Source organism: Pongo pygmaeus, chromosome 15, assembly GCF_028885625.2.
Source record: "Pongo pygmaeus isolate AG05252 chromosome 15, NHGRI_mPonPyg2-v2.0_pri, whole genome shotgun sequence".
In the NCBI taxonomy this organism is placed as follows: domain Eukaryota; kingdom Metazoa; phylum Chordata; class Mammalia; order Primates; family Hominidae; genus Pongo; species Pongo pygmaeus.
Window position 1 is genome coordinate 74526555 of NC_072388.2, and position 22578 is coordinate 74549132.

Consider the following 22578-nt stretch of genomic DNA (forward strand, 5'->3'; position numbering starts at 1 on the left):
GTTGGCCACACCCTTGGTTTTTCTCCTGCGGACACCTTTTCAGTCTACATGGCCAGCCTTCAGATTTCCCAAAGCTTTCTGTTCTGCTTTTTCATTACAAATTCCACCTTTTAGTTGTTTCTCTCCTCTCATGTTTTACTATATGTGCTTTAAAGTAGCAATACAGCTCCTTCAATATTTTGCTTAGAAATTTCTTTCACCAGATATCCTAGTTCATCACTCTTAAGTTCTGTCTTCCACAAATTTCTAAGACACTGACAGAATTCTGCCAAGTTCTTTGCAAGTAGATAACAAGAATGGCTTTTACTCCGGTTCCCAATACCTTGTTCCTCATTCCCATCTGACACCTCATCAGAATGGTCTTTACTGTCTATAACTGTCTATATTTCTACCAACATCCTGATTAGGACCACCTAAGTAATCCCTGAGAAGCTTTAGGCCCTTCTTAAAGTTCTTTCTTAATCTGAGCCCTCTCCAGAATTGCCCTTAATACTTTATTCATGGCAGACTTTTCTCTCCTGATCCTCCAAATTCTTCCACCTTCTACCCATTTCCAGTTCAAAAACCACTTCCACATTTTCAGGTATTTGTTATGGCATCAGACTACTTCACGGTATCAATTTTCTGTCTTAGTCAGTTTTATGCTACTATCACAGAATACCACAGACTGGGTAATTCGCATTGAACAGAAATTAATTTGGCTTATGGTTCTGGAGGCTGGGAAACCCATGATTGAGGGGCTGCATCTGGTGAGGGCCTTCTTGCTGCATCATAACATGGCAGGAGCGGTCACATGGGTGACAGAGAGAATGAGAGAGGACAAACTGACTTTTATAACAAACCCACCCTCATGATAATGAGTCCACTCCTGCAATAATCACATTATCACCTTTTTTTTTTTTTTTAAGAGACAAGGTCTCACTCTGTCACCAGCTTGGAGTATAGTAGCATGATCACAGCTCACCTCAGCCCCAACCTCCTGGGCTCGAGTGATCCCCTGCCTCAGGCTCCAGAGTAGCTGGGACTACAGGCACACACCACCACACCTGGCTAATTTTTTATTTTTTATAGAGATGGGGTTTTGCTATGTTGTCCAGGCTGGTCTTGAACTTCTGGGCTCAAGCATTCCTCCCACCTCAGCCTCCCAAATTGCTGGGTTTACAAGCATGAGCCACCATACCCAGCCACATTATCACCTCTTAAAGACTCTAGCTTTCAACACTGTTACACTGGGGATTAAGTCTTTAACACATGGATTCTGGGGGACACATTCAACCTGTAGTTATATGTACGATTATATTTTATTTAGCCCAATGTATCCAAAATGTTATTTCAATAAGTTGTCAATATAATAAAGTTAGTAATGTGCTATTTTACATTCATTACTAATTCTTTGGAAACTGATGTATATTTTATACTTATAGATGGCCACGTTTCCCAGTAAGCAATGGCCTCTAGGTTAACTAGTTGGATAAACATAACCAGTTGGATAGTCCAGGTCTAGAACAATGATAGTATTTCAGCAGTGGAAGTCAGATCCTAGCAGATAAAGAAAGGCTCTAGAAAGTGACTCCAGTCTTGAGGAGGTTGTGTTTGCTGGACAGGCTGATCATATGGTATCACCCAGAGAGGCTGAGAGTTTCTGAGGTTGACTTGGGAGTCACAGTCATAAAGTGTGTAGTCAGCCTAGTCTTGTTCCAAAGTCATGGCCACTTGGGTATGTTGCAGTCCAGGGCTGTCATTTTGGATCTTGTAATGTCAGAGGTCTTTCAAGGTCTGAGGGAAGTTTGTGGAGGTGAAGGCAAACTCTTTTGTTCACGTCTATTGATTGTTATCGCTATTGACAGCAAACAGAGTGCTTGCTCACACAACTGTCTACTTTTTGTTTGTTCGTTTTTGTTTTTTCACATGAAAGTTTTTAGTTTATTAATCTTCTAGTGAAAAATCCACAATGGCCACAGATAACACCATTGCAGCACCTTTACTCCTTCAGCTTTTTGCCAGCACCAACATTGGCCTTTGCAGTGCCCCTGACTTTCCTCATTCTGTTCTTGCATTCCTCTCATTGCTTTCTTGAGGTCTTTTTCTTCTCCTACAGGCCATGTCTTGCAAGTCTATGTTTGGGTTCCTTTTTCTTTGCATAATCCAGGGAATCATAAATCATGCCAAAGCCAGTTGTCTTGCCACCACCAAAATGAGTTTTGAATCCAAATACAAAGATGACATCCAGTGTGGTCTTGTACATTTTGGCTAGTTTTTCCCAAATTTCTGTCTTAGGCACTGTTGCCTTCCCGGGGTGAAGGATATCAATGACTGTTTGTTTCCTCTGAAGTCGTCGGTTGATGATGAACTTTCTAGTGAGGATAGTTACTGTATCGTTGGTGATGGCGGTCTATCCTCAGACAGCCAGGGAGGAAAAGCATGACTGTTTACTTTCTAGCCTCCTATTGTTCATTGGAGGAGAGTAGACAAGGGCTGGGAGCAGAGAACAAGGCTAGTAGTGACTGAAGGTAGATGGGGTAGGTCTGAGACCACCCTGTGAAATGGTTATGGGGGCCAGCCAGGCCATATAAATGCTGAAGCAGGCCTAGTAAAAGTGACATTGGAGTATGGTGAGGTCCCAGTGAACATGAGAGTTTGCATCCTATCTAAAGGCAGCAGTTGCTTCAGGTCCCACCAATCATTGATATATACAAAGCATGACTCGGTGGTGTCAGATCTTCATTTTTTTTCCTTTGAAGAGAAATCAGAAATCTAGATTTTTATGTGAAATCTGTATTTTGTAATCATGATAAAATATAAATAATATTTACCATTTTAACCATTCATAAGTGTACAGTTCAGTGACATTAAATGCATTTGCAATGTTGTGTAACCCTTACCACTATTTATACCCAAAACTTTTTCATCATCGTCAATAAAAACTCTGTACTCATTAAGCAATAACTCCCTTTTGCCCCCGCCCACCCCCACATTCCCTGGTAACCTTTATTCTACTTTCTGGCCCTATGAATTTGCCTATTCTAGAATCCTCGTAAAAGTGGAATCATACTTGTCCTTCTGTATCTGGCTTATGAAATCTGTTTTTTAAATGCTGGTAACTAATTCATTTCATTTTTTAAAAATGTATTTTATGTCTTAAAACTGCATCAGATTAAATTGCCAGTTTGAAGGTCAGGCATGGTGACATATGTCTGTAATCCCAGCACTTTGAGAGGCTGAGGCAGGAGGACTGCTTGAGCCCAGGAGTTTGAGACCAACCTGGGCAACATAGTGAGACCCTGTCTCCACAAAAACTACGAAATTAGCTGGGCATGGTAGAGCTCACCTGTAGTCCTAGCTACTCAGGAGGCTGAGGTGGGAGGATTGCTTGAGCCCAGGAGGTTGAGGCTGCAGTGGGCCATGATTGTGCCACTGCACTCCAATCTGAACTATAGAGCAAGACCCATCTCAAAAAAAAAAGAAGAAGAAGAAGAAGAAGCCAGTTTGAGACTTCTGGGAAAGGTTGCATGGAACTGAATTTCAGTTCTGCTCTCTCCTTCCTCGAAAAGCTCTCACCAAACATGTGGGCAGGTGGAAACAATGTCAGAGGCTGGTAACTCAACTCGGGGGATTAGCCCAGAACTTCCAAAAGTGGTTGGTGATTTGCCTAATCCATGGGGCTAGATGAAAATACAGAGGTCTGCGGCCTCATACAGACTGTCTTAACCAAACTGTCTAGGAAAGGAGCCCAGCATTTTGTATTCCTTTTTTTTTTTTGAGATAGAGTCTCACTTTGCCCCCCAGGTTGGAGTGCAGTGGGGTGATCTCGGCTCACTGCAACCTCCACTTCCCAAGTTCAAGTCATTCTCATGCCTCAGCCTCCTGAGTAGCTGGGATTACAGGTGCCCACCACCACATCTGGCTAATTCTTCTATTTTTAGTAGAGATAGGGTTTCACCATGTTGGCCAGGCTGGTTTTGAACTCGTGACCTCAGGTGATCCGCCCATCTCAGCCTCCCAATGTGCTGGGATTGCAGGCGTGAGCCACCACGCCCAGCCAGCATTATATGTTTTCAACTGGCCTCCCAAATGAGGCTCGTGATCAGACATTTTTTGAAACCGCCAGGAGGAAAGAGCAGCACGCATGGGAAGAGACTGCCTGCTTGGAGCCATATTCTTGTCAGGGCTGATTTTTTTTTTTTTCTTTTTCTTTTTTTGTAGAGATGAGGTCTCGCTTTGTTGCCTAAGCTGGTCTCGAACTCCTGGCCTCAAGTGATTCTCCCACCTCAGCCTCCCACAGTGCTGGCATTACAGGTGTGAGCCACTACACCCAGCTGGTCAGGGTTAATTTATGATATGTTTGCTGTATGTTGGGTTCAGTGGGAAGCAGTGGGAGCTTGGGCCACTCACCCTTCAGATTGAGGGTTAGAGGCTGGGCTGGGGCTCATGATTTTGATTCACCTAAGGTACTGAAAATGTCCTGAAAACCTTAGGGTTGGAGAGTTGAGGAGCCCTAATGGGATATGAGCTGAAACCATGCATATGCTCCACATCCTTTGGGTTCTTTCACATTCAATCCAATGCACTGGAAGAAGCTCAGATTGGCCTGGCCTGGCTTCTGCCTTGGCTTTTTATATTTTTTTCTCTATAACCTAATCTTGGAAGTGATTTTTCTTTTTTCTGTTTTTAGAGACAGAGTCTTGCTCTGTTGCTCAGGCTGGAATGCAGTGGCACAATCTCAGCTCACTGCAGCCTCGACCTCCTGGGCTTAAGCAATCCTTGCCTCAGCCTACAGAGTAGCTGGGACTACAGGTATGTGCCGCCGTGCCTGTCTAGTTATTTTATTTTTTGTAGAATCTGGGTCTCACTATTTTGCCCAGGCTGGTCTTGAACTCCTGGCCTCAAATAATCCTCCTGCCTCTGCCTCCCACAGGGCTGGGATTACAGGCATGAGCTATCACTCAGGGCATGCCTTGGCTTTGTTGCCTTGCCAGGCATTGTTACAGTTGCTTGTTAATTTCACGGAATTAAGTCTAAGTCTTCAGTTTCCAATTTCCAGACCTCTGCTCCCCGCCTTTTCCTATTTAACTTGTCTCTTGTTACCTCTCAGCCTTGGCTCTGCTCTGACCACTCTTGCTCCATACCATCTCCTTGGGATATACCCTTTGGGTCTAAGACTTAGGCAGTGGAGAGGAATGTCAGCAAGATGGTGGACAAGAAAGCCCCAAGCCCTCATTTTCCCACAGAAATGTTAAATAACCAACTAAGAAGTGGCTAAAATAACTTCTTCTGAGAAGCTTTGGAAGTCAAAGATCTATAGCAACCAAGCCCACCTAACCAAGAAAAAGACACATTCAAAGCCATAGGAAATTTCATGACTTTTTAATTTACCTTTGCCCCATTTCCTCCCCCATGCTGTGCCTCCAGTCCCCAGTTGTCCTCTGCAAACTGAATAGATGGAATTTGCAACATTTTAACCTGCTTTAACTCAACTTCATTTTTATACACTGACAATGTACAACACCCCCCTGCCAAAAAAAATTAAGAAACAATTCCATTTATAATAGGATTTAAAAAATAAAATACTTAGGAATAAACCAAGGATGTAAAAGTCAAGTATATTGGAAACTACAAAATGTTGCTGAAAGAAATTAAATAAGATGTAAATAAATGGAAAGACATCCTGTATTTATGGATTGGAAGACTTCATGTTAAGATGTCAAAACTATCTAAAGCAATATATAGATTTAATGTAATCCTGTCAAAATCCCAGTAATGGTTTTCATAGAAATAGAAAACTCCCTACCCTAAAATTCATATGGAATTTCAGGGAACTGTGAATAGCCACAACAATCTCGAAAAAGAAGAACAGCATCGGAGATCTCACACTTTCTGATGTCGGAACTTACTACAAAGCTACAGTAATGAAGACAATGTTGTATTTGGCATAAAGACAGGCATATAGACCAATGAAATAGAGAAGAGAGTCCAGATATAAACCCTTGTGTATATGGTCAAATGATTTTCAACAAGGGTGTCAAGACCATTCAATGAGGAAAAGACAGTCTTTTCAGTAAGGGGTGTTGGGAAAACTGGATAACCATATGAAATTAGACCCTTGCGTTGTCAGAGGCATTTGAACAAGAGCAACTCCATCTTGAATAGGGGCTGGGTAAAATGAGGCTGACACCTACTGGGCTGCATTCCCAGGAGGTTAGGCATTCTAAGTCACAGGATGAGATAGGAGGTTGGGGTATGGGTCACAAAGACCTTGCTGATAAAAGGATGCAGTAAAGAGGCCAGCCAAAACCCACCAAAGCCAAAATGGTGATGAAAGTGACCTCTGGTCATTCTCACTGCTCATTATATGCTAATTATAATGCATTAGCATGTTAAAAGACACTCCCACCAGCACCATGACAGTTTACAAATGCCATAAAAAATCAGGAAGTTACCCTATGTGGCCTAAAAAGGAAAGAAACCCTTAGTTCCTGGAATTGCCCGCCCCTTTCCCGGAAAACTCATGAATAATCCACATCTTGTTTAGCATATAATCAAGAAGTAACAATAAATATAAGCAGCTGAGTAGTCCATGCCACTGCTCTGCCTATGGAGTAGCCATTCTTTATTCCTTTACTTTCTTAATAAACTTGCTTTCACTTTATGGACTTCCCCCAAATTCTTTCTTGTGTAAGATCCAAGAAACCTCTATTGAGATCTGTATCAGAACTCCTTTCCAGTAACATCGTTATACCATATTCAAAAATTAACTAAAAAATGGATCAAAGACTTAAACATAAAAGCTGAAACCATAAGACTCTTAGAAGGAAACAGGGAAAATGCTTTATAATGTTAGTTCTGGCAAAGATTACTTGGGTCAGATATCAAAAGCAGAGGTACTAAAAGAAAATAAAAAATTAAACTACATCAATGTAAAACTTTAATGCATCAAAGGATGCTATTAACAGACTAAAAAAGTCACCCATATTTGGGAGAAAATATTTGCAAATCATATATCTGATAAGGAATTAATTTCTAGAATGTGTAAAGAACCCTTTACAACTCAACCGCAAAAAAAAAAACACCAAACAATCCAATTTAAAAATGAGCTAACAAACATACAAATGGTCAATTGCCAAGACCAGCTCGGTTGGGGAGACCCTAACCTAGCAGCGCTAGAGGAATTAAAGACACACACACACAAATATAGAGGTGTGAAGTGGGAAATCAGGGGTCTCACAGCCTTCAGAGCTGAGAGCCCTGAACAAAGATTTACCCACGTATTTATTAATAGCAAACCAGTCATTAGCATTGTTTCTATAGATGTTAAATTAACTAAAAGTATCCCTTATGGGAAATGAAGGGATGGGCTGAATTAATTGCAGCAGGAACATGCCCTTAAGACACAGATCGCTCATGCTTTTGTTTGTGGCTTAAGAATGCCTTTAAGCGGTTTTCCGCCCTGGGCGGGCCAGGTGTTCCTTGCCCTCATTCCCGTAAATCCACAAGCTTCCACCTTGGGCATTAGGGCCATTATGGACATATCACAGTGCTGCAGAGATTTTGTTTATGGCCAGTTTTGGGGCCAGTTTATGGCCAGATATTGGGGGGCTTGCTCCCAACAGTCAATAGCACCTGAAAAGATGCTCAACATTAGGGAAATACAAATCAAAACCACTGTCAGATACCACTCCACACCTATTTAGGATGGCTATTATTAAAAAAAAATAGTGTTGGTAAGGATATGAAGACATTTGAACTCTTTTGCATTGCTGGGAATGTAAAATGCAGCTGCTATGAAAACAACATGGAAGCACCTCAAAAAAATTAGAAATAAAATTACCATATGATCCAGCAATTCCACTTCTAGGTAAAAAATTGAAAGCAGGAACTTGAACAGTTATTTGTTTTTTTGTTTTTTTGTTTTTTGAGACGGAGTCTTGTTCTGTCGCCCAGGCTGGAGTGCAGTGGCACGATCTCGGCTCACTGCAAGCTCCACCTCCTGGGTTCACGCCATTCTCCTGCCTCAGTCTCCCGAGTAGCTGGGACTACAGGCCCCCGCCACCACGCCTGGCTATTTTTTTTGTATTTTTTAGTAGAGACGGGGTTTCACCGTGTTAGCCAGGATGGTCTCTATCTCCTGACCTCGTGATCTGCCCGCCTCGGCCTCCAAAGTGCTGGGATTACAGGCGTGAGCCACCGCGCCCGGCCTGAACAGATATTTGTATACTCATGTTTATAGCAGCATTATTCACAATAACTAAAACGTGGAAGCAACCCAAGTGTCTGTGCTTCCAGATGAATAAATAAAATGTAGTGTGTGTGTGTGTATGTATGTGTGTATATATATGTACAATGAAATATATACATATATGTTGTTATATACAATGAAATATATAAAAAACTTCTGGGCAACCAGCTGTGAATTGGGGGTTCCCATGACTCCTCTTCAGGTTTGATTTGCTATAACAGCTCACAGAACTCAGGAAAACATTTTACTCACATTTCCTAGTTTATTATACACTTTACTCACATTTTCTAGTTTATTATAAAGGATACAACTCAGGAACAGCCAAATGGAAGAGACACATAGGGCAGGAAATGGGGATGGGGGTTGTGGAGCTTCCAAGCCCTATCCTGCCACCCTCTCAGTACCTGGATGTGCTCACCAACCAGAAGCTCTCTGAAATTCAACTGTTCAAGAGATTTTATCCAGCACAGTCTCTAGCCCCCTACCCTCCCCTACCCTCCCTGGAGTGGATAGGGGGATGGGGTTGTACATTTCCAAGTTCTAATCCATGATCTTTCTGGTTACCAGCCCCCTTCTGAGGCTACCTAGGAGTGCTACCTATGTTGCCTCATTAGCATAAACTCCCTGGAGGGGGTAGAGGGATGGGGTTGTACATTTCCAAGTTCTAATCCCTGGTCTTTCTGGTGACCAGTCCCCTCCTGAGGCTATCTAGGAGGGCTATCTATGTCACCTCATTAGCATAAACTCTGGTGTCTTGGAAAGGGGCCCCTTAGGAAATGATGAGATATTGCTATCACTCAGGAAATTCCAAGGATTTTTGTAGCTCTGTACCAAGAACAGAGGACAAAGACCAAATAATATTTTTATTATACCACAGTTACCTGGAGTAGAAACAGAAAGTAGAATGGTGATTGTCAGAATCTGAGGGAAGGAGAGAATGGGGAGTTACTGTTTAAGGGGTACAGAGTTTCAGATTGGGAAGATGAAAAAAGTTCTAGAAATGGATGGAGGTGATGTTTGCACAATAGTATGAATGTACTTAACGCTGCTGAACTATACAGTTAAAAATTGCTTAAAAATCAACAATTGTGTGTATTTAACCACCACCAAGCAAACAAACAAAAGATACTCTGCTTTTGAGGTGTTCCCTTCTAGCTGGAACCCCTGCTCCCCTGCTGCCATCATCCACATCAGCCTTATGCTCTAAAGAATGCATTCCCAAGCCTGTGTACTTGCTGGGTTTGTTCTAACACTGGCCTTTGTTTTCTGGTGGTTTGTCTATTTCTCCTTCCTTATCCCTTCTCTTGTCCACCTCCCCTCCATCTCCACATCTTCTTCCTACTAAATGGGGAACTTCCCAGAGGGCCAGAACCTGGGCTGATGATAGGGACAGGAGGCAGAGAAATTCTAGGCAGAAAAGGGTGGGGTCCCTGGCCAGGGCCCCACCCTCAAGCCTGAAACCACAGCCCAAAGTGAGAACTTTACATCCGGTTTTCCTGCTGGAATGTTGCCTTTTCCAAAACCACCCCTGGCCAACCCCCATCCTATAGCCTTAAAACCCCCAGGCTCTACTGACAGAGAGCCGAAAAGGGGAGAAGCAGTAGCCAGACATCAGAGAGAAGCAGCGTTACTTTAGAGGGACGGCTGGACAGCAGGACTTCAGAGAAGAGTCTGGCTGGGGACAGCCAGACCTCAGGGGTGGAATACCTTCCCGCTCCATCTGCTTTCTAGCTCCCCTTCCCACTGAGAGCCACTTCTATTGGCAATAAAATCCTCTGCATTTGCTATCCTTCAATTCATTTGTGCTATCTGATTTTTTTCCTGGATGCCAGGCAAGAGCTCAGGTTACAGAAAGCTGTCACACTGGCTGTCTGCACTCATGAAAAGGCAGAGGGTTTATTGAGCTGTTAAACACTTAAGCTAAAAGAGCGCAGTGTAACAAACACACTCTGGAGCTTCGGGGTCACAGATACTCCCCGCTTAGATGCTGCCACAGTACCCGCATGGAGTTTTTCTCCTGATGGTGCCCAAAAGCGATCACTCCAGCTCCTGTGCCCACTTGCCTGTGTGCTCCCGCTCCCTCAAGGGGTTGAGAACTGAGGGCTAAGTGAGGCACCCCTGTCATGAAGCCCACAAAGCGGTCAAGGAAAATTTCCTGTTTCACTGACGCATCTGTCCTGTGTCTCAGAGCAAGGCCTTGGGCATAGCAGCTGCTTGCAGATGGATGGGCAAATTAACAGGTTTTCACTTCCTGAAAGAAATGAAGATGACCAGTCAGTTAACTGAGAGTTCAGGTGGTTGGAGGAGAAGATTCTCAAGCCTGGGTTGTCTTCTTGATGTGACTTATTCTTATTCCTTATGTGGAAAAAGCTACTGAATCCTTACTGTGTGCGCTGGACTGTGCCAGGCTGAGGGTATTGAGAATACTGTCGTCTATGGCCATACCACCCTGAACGCACCCGATCTTGTTTGATCTTGGAAGCTAAGCAGGGTCGGGCCTGGTTAGTACTTGGATGGGAGAATACTGCCGCTAGATCTGCTGTGTACCCTTTGACAAGTCTCATAACTTTCATAAGTTTGGGCTTCTTTGGTAAAATAGCATTCATACTGGCAACTGCAGAAGCTACAGGAAGGGATTCAATGAGACAATATGTGGACAGCATTTAGATAGTAGTTTCTCAGATAAGAAGTGCTAAATGAGGTCAGCTGTCATGGCACATGCCTGTAATCTCAGCACTTTGAGAGGCCAAGAGGGAGGATTGCTTACGCCTAAGAGTTCAAGATAGTAAGGCAACATAGTAAGATCAACATAGTAAGATAGTAAGGGCAACATAGTAAGATCCCTGTCTCTACTTAAAAAAAAAAAAGTACTAAATAAAGAACAGATGTTTTCAGTACCATCATCAGTAAAGGTAATCGCTTCTGTCTTCTGTTGGTTCTGGATCTAGAAAGAGAGGCCAATACTGAAGCCTCTCCTAATACTACCAGACATTGCCCCAGTGTGGGTGCAGCGTGGACAAGCAGGGCAGCTTCCTTAAGGCGAAAGTTGAGCTGATTCTTAATGGGTGAAGTGACCAGGAGTTGGTACATAGGGGAGGTTGGGCCATTCCAGGAAGTATCCTAGTAGTATCCTAATGGGGACTTGTGCCTCTTGGGAGGTACTTAAACTAAAAGCAATACAGGTGCAGGAAATTGGTGTAATATTCCGAGTGCGGTGATGAAGACTTTGGAGACTCTGGGGTGACACAGATACTCACTGGGTCAACCCCTATGCCTGTTCACGAGACTTTAGTCTCACAAACCTAAGACTGAAGGAAGCGGGTGGGGGTGGGGGGCCGGGGGGGCCCACGCTTATCAGGTGTTCACAGCTATTTTCCATCTCCTGGTTCTTGATCTTTTTCCAACAATGCTGTTAACAGGATGTCCTTCCCTTGACTTGAACTCCCCCCAGGCCTCAACATCAAACAGCCCTGTATGGATTGCAGGATGTAGGTTGGAGTGCTATCAAGGATGATTAAAACAACAACAACAACAACCACCACCACCACCACCATAGGGTTAAGGTGATATCTGGTGTTTCCTCTTCTTTCTTTCTTGACCTCCTGACTTCTACCTAGCACTATTCCCAAGTTAACCCAGTGGAATATCTCCCCTCCCTTCTACAGAGCTAAGGGCCTTTTTCTCTGGTGAGTCATTCATAGGTGCGAGGGCACACTGTAAGCTCTGGTGGCCCAGCCAGACACTTCTGCTTTCTGACTTGATTACAGGCATCTTTCCTTTTTCATGCTGTGCAAAAACTTGAGCTCAGCCTCTCACCCCAACACAATTCAAGACGCAGCCTTGTCCCAGCATGAGCACAGATAACAGCAGCACCATCTGTGTTTGTAGAAGCGTGAGATAGGAGGTGAGGATAGATCTTACTTCCTTCCCAACTTCTTTGGGTTCAGCCGTGTGTCCGGAGCCTCAGGAGGGAGCAGTGTTTGCTTTGGCTCCCCTCCGATTGCTTCTCCAGAGAGGAGTTGAACACAAGTCTTTTTCAGTTCCGGGAGGCTGCTTTTGATTGCACAGCCCTGCCAGCTCCGGAAAAGAGGGACACAGAAGCTGGAGCAAGGTTGGGGGCTGGTTTTCTCCTTTTTTCTTCTTCTCTCCCCTGGAAATTCCTGATTTCTGCATACAATGACTGGGTTGACATGGCTAGGTCTCCTTTGGCGGCTCTAGAAGTAGCTGTCTGTATGCAAGTCTATTTGCTGTGTTCATCTACTGGAAAACATAGGAGGTGAGCAGTCATAAGGCATTCGTGGGCTTTTGTTTTGTTTTTTGAAACAGTGTCTCAGTCTGTCGCCCGGGCTGGGGTGCAGTGGCATGATCACGGCTCACTGTAGCCTCAACCTCCCTGGGCTCAGGTGATCCTCCCACCTCACCTCATCCTTTCGAGTAGCTGGAACTACAGGCTCATGCTACCATGCCTGGCCAATTTTTGTATTTTTTTGTAGAGATGGGGTTTTGCCACGTTGCCAGGGCTGGTCTTGAACTCCTGGGCTCAAGTGATCTGCCCTCCTTTGTCTCCCAAAGTGCTGGGATTACAGATGTGAGCCACCACCCTGGTGAGGCATCCATGTTAAAGCAGGGTTCATTCTCAAGGCTGTTCGTTTGGGGTAGTAGTTGCCTTTTGAGCAATCCAGGCCTCCTTAGACCTTTATCCTGGGCTTCCTGTTGGGTGCTGGACAGGTTTGTGGAGATACCCATTTGAGCACACCCAGGATTCATCCCTTCTCTGCTGAGAAGCTAGACAGGAACACATCTCTCTCCCACCATTCCTGCCTAGGATACGTAGGGGAAGCCAGCAGCTGTGAATTCTCTTGATTTCCTTCCTCAGAGTGGTGGAGATCAGTTGTTTCTAAAGTATGCTCCATGAGTCTAGCACCAGAACCACCTGGGTGTTCATTAAAAATGCAAATTCAGAGACTCACACCTATAATCCCAGCCTTTTGGGAGGCCAAGGCAGGAGGATTGCTCGAGTCCAGGAGTTGGAAACCAGCCTGGGCAACATGGAAAAACCCGTCTTTACAAAAAATTAGCCAGGCATGGTGGTGCATGCCTGTAGTACTAGCTACCCGGGAGGCTGAGGTGGGGGGATCACCTGAGCCCGGGAGGTGGAGGTTGCAGTGAGCCAAGATCATGCCACTTCACTCCAGCCTGAGGGACAGAGTGAGACCCTGTCTTAAGAAAAAAAAAAAAATCAAATTCCTGGGCACCAGAGCAGACCCAAGGAATTAGCTCCTCTAGGTTGGGACCCAGGAATGTGTATTTTTGATTCTCCTTCTAGGGATTCTGATGCCCACTGAAGTTTGAAAACTCCTGGTATAGAAGCCATGGAAGCTGGACCCAGTAGCCAGGTTTGGGGCCTCCAGCAGGATACCTGTCCTCTTTGGGCCTCAGCTTTTTTTTTCTATAGCAAGAATGCCTGCCTCACAGGGTTGCCATGAAAGCTAATTGAGGCAATGTCTATGTGAAACAGCTCCTGGAACCAAGTAAGCCCTCTGTAAACATTTACTGAATCCACATCTATCTTTTCCCTCTCTACAAAACTCATGTTCTACAACATTCTAGTGTTAAAAAAGGTAAACGGAGGTGCAATTAAAATTTTTTTTAAGAGTTTATTTGAGCAAACAGTGATTCATGAATTGGCTGGCTCCAAACCAGAAGTGGTTCTGGATCATCCTGAGTCTCAGACCATGTCTTTTGGGGATATGATGCTGCTTGGTGCCTTTTTGAGACTCAGCAAGGTTCCATGGGAAGAGAGCAGGGCCGGGAATGGAACCTCAGAAGTCTCGATGTTGATGATTAGCTCTGTGACTTCAAGTTGCTTCAACTCAGTTACGAAGTAGAGAAGACAGTTTGGCCCTGACAGGACTCTGCTTCCTCGTCTGGACTTTGGGCATCCTGCTCTTGATCTCACTGGGTGGTTTTGAGGCTCTGGTAATATGTTGGATGTGTAGGTGCCTCGAAAATGGTGAAATATTTTGCCAGTGTTGACTTTTAGTGCCCTTTCTTGAACTAAAAAAAAAAAAGGGGGGCTGGGTGTGGTGGTTCACACCTGTAATCCTAGCACTTAGGGAGGTTGAGGTGGGAGAATCACTTGATGCCAGGAGTTTAAGGCCAGTCTTCGCAACATAGTGAGACTCCATCTTTACAAAAACAGTTAAAAAGTTGGTTGGGTGTGGTGGCACATGCCTGTAGTTCTAGCTACTTGGGAGCTAGAGAGGATCACTTGAGCCCAGGAGTTTGAGGTTACAGTGAGCAGTAATTGCACCACTGCACTCCAGCCTGGGAAACAGTGTGAGACCTCATCTAAAAAATTAAAAAATACTCTGGACTTGCCCTTTGACAGTAGAATAAAAAGGGCTTCTCTAGACACACATCGTGTCCTGCCTGGATTGGGGGCCATGCCCTCCATGTAGAGGGCTCAGCACTCCTGCCTTTACACTAGCTCATGGTTCAGGATAAACTCCATCATCCTTACTGTAGGAGCCTCTCTCAGAGCTTCTGGGTTTCAAAGCATTCCTCTCATTGGCAAAGAAAGGAAGCTATACTTGCTGATTTGATCCTTTTGAGCTGAGCTCTTCGGCAGCTCCAGGAATCCTGTGGAGCATTCTGGTTCTTTTTCATTCCAGGAAACTGACCACTTGCTGCAGAAGGGCCTTTTGCCAAGGAGTGGCAAGATGCAATGTTTGAGTCTATATGTGCCTAGGATGGTTCCTCTCTTCAGTGTAGGAAAATGGCTGTGGTGGCATAGCACAGAACTGATTCGTCCCCACCCTCAGGAGATAGGCCTGGGAGTGAGAAGTTTTATCCTAAGGGCATGGTGGTCCTGGCCCTACCAACTTTTGTTGCAGCCCCTCACAGTTAGCAAGTGGCACCAGGTTTTCTCGCAGCCCCTCACAGTTGGCAAGTGGCAGTGATCAATGGTAAAAAATGGGGATCGGTAGGGCTTGGACAGCCCTTGTGAAGGTGTTGGAACCCTTAGGAAGATGTTGCAGTTTCCCTTCGACAAGTTTCTCTCTCCAGAATTCTTCTATCTCTCCTTAGGGAGGAAGGTTCCTCATTGTTTTCCCTGGGTATGGCTGCCCCTGTATTCTCATGCTGCCCCACCAAAAGCCATGTCATTTATTAGTGTGCCCCCATCCTGGGCCAGACCTCTGTCCCTTGCAAATAACCCACACAGTCCCCTGGCTATCACATCTTTGTCTCTGTTCTACAACAAGTTCCTTGAATCCCGCTTGTCCTGAATTGCATCCCCTCCAGCCAGCTTCCCTATGTCTTTCCAGTTGACAGCAGGCAATGAGAGAAATGAAAGCCACTAAAGAAGGCTCTCCTCCCCTTGGCCTGTCATTTTTTTTTTTTTTAGACAATGCACCATAGCCTTTATTTTATTTATTGAACAAATATTATTGAGCATCTACTCTGTGCCAAACAACAAACATTTTCACAGCTGGGGATGCAGCAATGAATGGGAAGGGGAAGGTCCCTGTTGGCAACAGCCCTCTGTTCTTGTAGAGTTCACAATGAAGGGAAGAGAGATTAGACTATAAGCCAGTCACACCAGAGTGGCTAATGGTGCAAATGTCAGCCCAAGTAGGAGGGCAGGTGACTTCAGAGCAGGATATTAGGAGATGTTTTTAGCTAAGCAGGTCCCTGAGTAACTCCCTAAATAAGAGGGCCAGATCTAATGGTGCTGCAGTCTCTCTCTTTCTCTCTCTCAAGGCGTTATAGATATGAGTGACTAATAGTTTTTCTGGTGTAAGCTTTAGATTTCTTTTTCTTTCCAGCTGTCTGTCTGGGATCCTGAGGCAAGGTTAGTTAACTTATGAAGTTGGCTTCTTAGGAAAAAGCTACATGGGGATGTGAGGGCGATCTGGCTGCGACATCTGTCACCCCATTGATCGCCAGGGTTGATTCGGCTGATCTGGCTGGCTAGGCGGGTGTCCCCTTCCTCCCTCACCGCTCCATGTGCGTCCCTCCCGAAGCTGCGCGCTCGGTCGAAGAGGACGACCATCCCCGATAGAGGAGGACCGGTCTTCGGTCAAGGGTATACGAGTAGCTGAGCTCCCCTGCTAGAACCTCCAAACAAGCTCTCAAGGAAAAAGCTACATGGGTCCCATCCTATCTATTTCTTGAAGTGCACGCTCCAGAGGAACTGGGTTTTGCCCATGGCAGTCCGTGAAGCAGCAACTCTTCCAGGGCCTGCCCATAAGTAATTGGCAGGGTTTTACCCCTGAAAAAATCAGAATAGGAGGGCTATTACCAGAAAGTCCATCCAGATTTAGAAGGACATGGGAGGATTAGAAACATTGGTTGTCACGTGAGCATCCCTTTTAGGAATGCCAGCATGTTGCCTTGCAGACAAAGGAGAATTATTCTCCTTTGGCTGTTTTATCTGTCAAAGGTCAGGGAGTGGCACGTTTGAGTTGGGGGGATAGGTGGGGGGTTAGTGTTAAGGGAATGCAGAAGACCGTAGAATCCCTCTGTTGGCTGTTGATTGCTGGTGTCTGGGACAGAATTGGTGGGCATTCAGTGCCAAAGCATTTGAATTGCACTTTGCACATCGCCTACTTGAAATATGAAAACTTTGGAGTAAGATTTGCATGATGTGATCTGATGTGATCTCAGTTGGCTGGGTGGTTTGAAGGACACCCACTCATTTTTCCTCCTTCCTAGCCGAGTCATGGGACAGTTCTGCAACCACTGGCTTTCAGCACAGTCAGCTAGAGGGACATTAGTGTATTGAAGCAACAGTGATTTGTTCTCTCACTGAAAGAAAAGGCAGTGGATTCTTCACTTCTGCACCCAAAGTAGAACTAGGCTGGCCCTTTGTGGAGTTCACCATGAGGGCAACTTCAAGGGGGAACACCCAGCCCTTAAAAGGAGGAGTGTGTGTGCCAGGAAGCTCCTGAGTTCATGATGACGGAAAGCAAGCATAAATACTGGGCTTAGCTAAAAAAATAAAATAAGGTCTTTGTCAGTGTTCCTTTTTTTTTCTTTAATCAGAAAACTTTCCTTGTAAAACTCATTTTCTTCCCCTAAACTTAGCAACTTCTCTGTTTACAGCCTAGGGTATCTCTGCTCTTCAGCTAACTTGCACCCCCCACAAAGATGAGGAGGAAACCCAACACCAAGGCTGTAGGTCAAGGTATATTACATTATAAACTGGGTGAGAGTGAGCTCCTTGTGTTGCATCTTTCTCCTCCCTTCTGAGTAGGGTGCTCAGTATGCAGCAGGTGCTCAGTAAATACTAAGTGTAGGTCTAAGGGTGAGAAGTTGATTGGTCTGCATTTGAATCCCCTCCATGCCTGATCTGGGGGCACCCCAAATGGGAGGTCTTCCCTGTGTGGGGGCTTCCTTAGGTCATTTCATCTGGCATCTACTTGCTTTGGGTGGTTAAACTCTTACAATGCAGCAAACTGCTACTGTGCCCAACTTGTTTACTGCAGAGCAGGCTGGAACGACTTGAGTGAGGTTTGAGCTGCACAGTTCTAAGAGTCATTTCTTCATTCAGAAAATATTTCCTGAGCACTGTCTCTGTTCTTGTGATTGTGTCAGACGTGGTATGGGGAAGGGTCACACGAGCAAATGTGAGTCAATGTCCCTATCCTCAAGGTACTAACAGTCTAGTTTGGGAGACAACACACTACACAAAAAGAAACAAAACTAAGCGTGACATAAAAACAAGAAACCTGTAAAGTGTAACTGTGGCAAAGAAACCAAACTGTAGCTGGAGACACCTCTCACCCTTGCTTCCTCCAACAGCTACACATTTGGGGACATTTGAACTACAGAATGGAGCATATGAGACTGGAGGGAGTGTCGGGTGTTTGAGGGCAGTCACTTTTCTGTGGCATTCACCTTGTCCGTTGAGGGCTTTGGAATCAGATAGCCAAGGGTGTGAATCTCAGTTTTGCCAGGAGAAGCTGTTTTGACCTTGGGCAAATTATAGAGGCTTTCTCTTCTGTAAAAACCAAACCAGAGGCCAGGCGCGGTGGCTCATGCCTGTAATCCCAGCACTTTGGGAGGCCGAGGCAGGTGAATTGCTTGAGCCCAGGAGTTCGAGACCAGCCTGGGCAACATGGTGAAACCCCGTCTCTACTAAAAATACACAAAATTAGCCAGGTGTGGTGGTGCACGTCTGTGGTCGCAGCTACTTGGGAGGCTGAGGTGAGAGGATTGCTTGAGCCCGGGAAGTAGAGGCTTCAGTGAGCTGAGATCGCACTGCTGCACTAGCCTGGGCAACAGAGTGAGACCTGTCTCACAAAAACAAAAAAACAACAAAAAAAACCCCACAAACAAAACCCAAACCAGAGATGATGGTGCCAACTTCAGGGGGTAGTTGTGAGGGCATAGATGAAATATCGTGTGAAAAAGCCTTTAGCATGCTGTCTAACACATAGCAGACACTCAGTACATATTCACCTCCTTCCTCCTGGTTTGCATAACATTTAAGACCAGCGCCTTTAACCTGATGGATAAGAGTACAGATTAGTACTGATGGCCAGAGCTTGAAGTTCAGCCTCATCGCTTACTGTTATGTGACCTTGGGCAAGCTACTTAAATGCCAATTTCCTCCACTTTGAAATAGAGATTAGGGGAGCACTCCTTCCATTTTATGGAGTGAAGTGTTGCCCCCCAAAAGAAAAAATTAACAATTAAAAAATAAAATGATTCAAAGAGTATATATATTTATAGAGTGCTTTGAGCACAGTGTATCAGCTCTCATCACTATTATTATCTTCCCCAGGGATCAATGATTGCAGGCTGTCCTAATTTCAGTAGCTGCTGCTTCCTGCATTTCCCTAACCTCTTTCCCCCAAAGAACTGAGGGAATCCAGGAGTCAGGGCAGTAAAAGCCACCAGCATAATCACAGCTTTCAGGACAAACCCTGTGACGGGGGTGGGAGCTCTAAGGAAATCTGGAGTTGGCCAGCTGTAACCCTACTCCCTAAGTTCTTAGAGATCTTAGCTTAGCCTTTAAATCCATAAACCCCCTTCATGAGTGATTTTCCACCAAATCAATGAGGTTGTTTTAATTGTCTTTGTCTCTGAAGGCCTGCCACCTCCTTGATCCCGAGTTGACCTTTTCAAAAGAAGCCTTGGATTTGGAGATTTCACAAATAACAGTCATATGAGCGGTCTTTGCCTGGACATTATCGGTTACCGTGGAGCTGCCTGGCATTCCTGGGTGCTGGGGGCTCATTCTCATGATTAAGCTCAAGCTCTGGGTTCTTAGTTTTGCAGTGGCTCGCAGCCCCAGCAGCCACCGTGGACTCTCCTTGCTTCTTTCTGGGGCATCCGCAGACTCAGTCCCAAGACCCCCTGCCGAACCTTGACCACATGTCCCAAGGTAGCTTGCCTGGCAGAGTGCCTTCACTCTAGCCTGGTCTCTTCCACTTGAGGTCTTGGAGCCCTTGTTTATTCTCCATGTTGCTAGATCAGTTATTCACTAGCAGGTATAAGCAAACATCTAAATGATGCTGGCCAAGGGGTAGAGAGCAGTATTTATAGCAACAGAATTATGGACTGGAGTGTGCAGACTTGCCTAAATAGTACCAGCTTTGTGGTGTTTCGATGCACACAGCACTGTGTGGGCATGGGCAATGAGTGTGGAAGTCACTTCCACATAATTCCCCAGGTGGACATGGTCCTGGGAGATGGAGCTTGTGTTAGTCCGTTTTGGATTGCTATAACGGAATATCTGAGGCTGGGTGATATATAAAGAAAAGAGGTTTAATTGGCTCACGGTTCTGCAGGCTGTACAGGAAGCATGGTGCCAGCATCTGCTTGACTTCTGGTGGGGCCTTAGGAAGCTTCCAATCATGGTGAAAGGCAATGATGGAGCTAGGGTGTCACATGGCAAGAGTAGGAGCAAGAGAGAGTGAGGGGGAAGATGCCACACAGGTTTAAACAACCAGATCTTAGGAGAACTCATTATTGCAAGGAGAGCACCAAGGGAATAGCACTAAACCATTCATGAGAAATCTGCCGCCCTGACCCAATCACCTCCCACCAGGCCCCACCTCCAACACTGGAGATTACAATTCAACATGAGACTTCTTTTTCTTTTTCTTTTTTCTTTTTTTGAGATGGAGTCTTGCTCTGTTGCCCAGGTTGGAGTGCAGTGGCACATCTTGGCTCACTGCAACCTCTGCCTCCCGGGTTCAAGCGATTCTCCTGCCTCAGCCTCTCAAGTAGCTGGGACTACAGGTGCACATCACCATGCCCAGCTAATTTTTGTATTTTTAGTAGAGGTAGGGTTTCACCAGGTTGGCCAGGCTGGTCTCAAACTCCTCACCTCAAGTGATCCACCCACCTTGGCCTCCCAAAGTGCTGGGATTATAGGCATGAGCCACCACACCCAGCCTCAACATGAGCTTTAGAGGGGACAACATCCAAACCTATCATGCCCCTTTACATAGTAACACTTTCTCACAAGTTGTCTGTGAAGCTGAAGTTTTCCTCAGCTGCCCTACTCTGTGAACTTAACTTCAGATTAATCTTTAGGCCATAAAATCATTGGTAGTGTGCATAGAGGTATGTAGATATACACATTCACCTAATCACTGTATCATGTAAAACATCCTTTGGCAAGGACAGCATCATACTGAATGCTTTAAAATTGCTCATTTGGGTTGATGGGCTTACAGTAATCCAATGTGTGGAAGTCTAGATTGAACCTCAATGTATCTTTTATGAGGCTCTTATTTTAAAAGGATCCTCAACCATGCTTTTTAAAGTAGCAAACTTCCTCTGAAACCTTGTCTAGACTTAAATTTCCAACCACATCTTTCCACAGTTCTGGGCTCACATGACAAATGTGCAGTGGCAATGGTGTTTCCTGACATGCCTGTTAACTGCAGCTCATTCTTTCAACAACCATGTATTGAGTAAGCACCAGACTAGCAAGTATTAGAAAAATGACTGACAACCCAAAGATTAGAGGAAGTTAGAGCAAGGCAATCATGCCTAGTGAGGATCGTCAAGGAAAGCTCTGTGAGAGAAGTCACATGGTGATGGGCTCTGAAAGATTAAAAAGGGGATAACTTGGGATAAAGGTATAGAAGAGATGATGGGAAGGTTGGAATCATGACTTGTTCAATCTGGCTGGAATATAGGGGATTTATAGGGATACAGAAGAGAAGGGTCTGGAAAGGAAGGTTGAAACTAGCAAAGACGGCTGTATTAGTCTGTTTTCACGCTGTGATAAAGAACTGCTTGAGACTGGGTAATTTATAAAGAGAAGAGATTTAATTGACGCACTGTTCCAAATGGCTAGGGAGGCCTCAGGAAACTTACAGTCATGGTGGAAGGGGAAACAGGCACATCTTACATGGTGGTAGGCAAGAGAGCGAGAGAGAGAGCGTCTGAAGGAGGAACTGTCAAACATTTCTGTAACCATCAGGTCTTGTGAGAACTCACTACCATGAGAATACCATGGGAGGAACTGCCCCCATGATCCAATCACCTCCCACCAGGCCCCTTCCTTGGCACGTGGGGATTACAATTAGAGATGAGATTTGGGTGGGGACACAGAGCCAAACCAAATCAATGGCTAAGAACAGTGGCTGAGGGGTTTGGACCTGCTTCCTTCCTCTGAGAGGGCTGACACCTTGAAGGTCTTTGAGCAGGGTTGGTGGGGTCAATGCAACACCGAGGACCATGACTCTTAGTACATCGTGCAGGTCGGGCAGGGAAGAGATCACAGTTGCCTGGGAGAAAAGCAGAAAGGGCCGAAGTGGGACAGGGCAGATTCAAAGAGGACTTTGCAGAAGGGTTTGGGAGGATCTGAGACAAAGTGCATATAAGAGGGCAGAGTCAAAGATGACTAAGATAATTGAGGAAGGACACGCAGATGGAGCCAGAGAAGGAAGTGAAGCAGAACTAGGGTAGGATGATGGTTTGTATGACTTCCCCAAATAAACCAAGTGCATCTTGGGAATCCCAGTGGCCTCTGCTGCCTGTCACCTCTGCTGTGTGAGTGTGTGGGAAAGAGCCAACCTTGCAGACAGGGAGTGAGCCTCAGCCTGATGAACTAGATGGTATTTTCTTCCTCTTGTGGATTAGGAAACACATAGAGAGGTCAATTAACTTGCCAAGCTCTAGTAACTGGTAGGGCCGAGATTTGAATTGAGATCTTTCTGACCCCTGACCCTGAGGCCTTAACCACTATATTAGTATGATGATGTCTCTGAGGAATGTTGAAGCAGAAAGGAGAAGAAGTGGGAGAGTCATTTAAAAAAAGCATAAGGCCGGCCGGGCACCGTGGCTCATGCCTATAATCCCAGCACTTTGGGAGA

General features: G+C 45.2%; 1 protein-coding gene and 1 pseudogene across 2 annotated transcripts in view; one reads left to right on the forward strand and one right to left on the reverse strand.

Annotated features, from left to right (window-relative positions):
• Positions 1–22578, forward strand: part of FLVCR2 (FLVCR choline and putative heme transporter 2) — a 71461-nt gene that overhangs the window by 15167 nt on the left and 33716 nt on the right. The gene's annotated exons all lie outside the window — the stretch shown is intronic.
• LOC129013178 (small ribosomal subunit protein eS24-like) lies at positions 1982–16289 on the reverse strand (annotated as a pseudogene).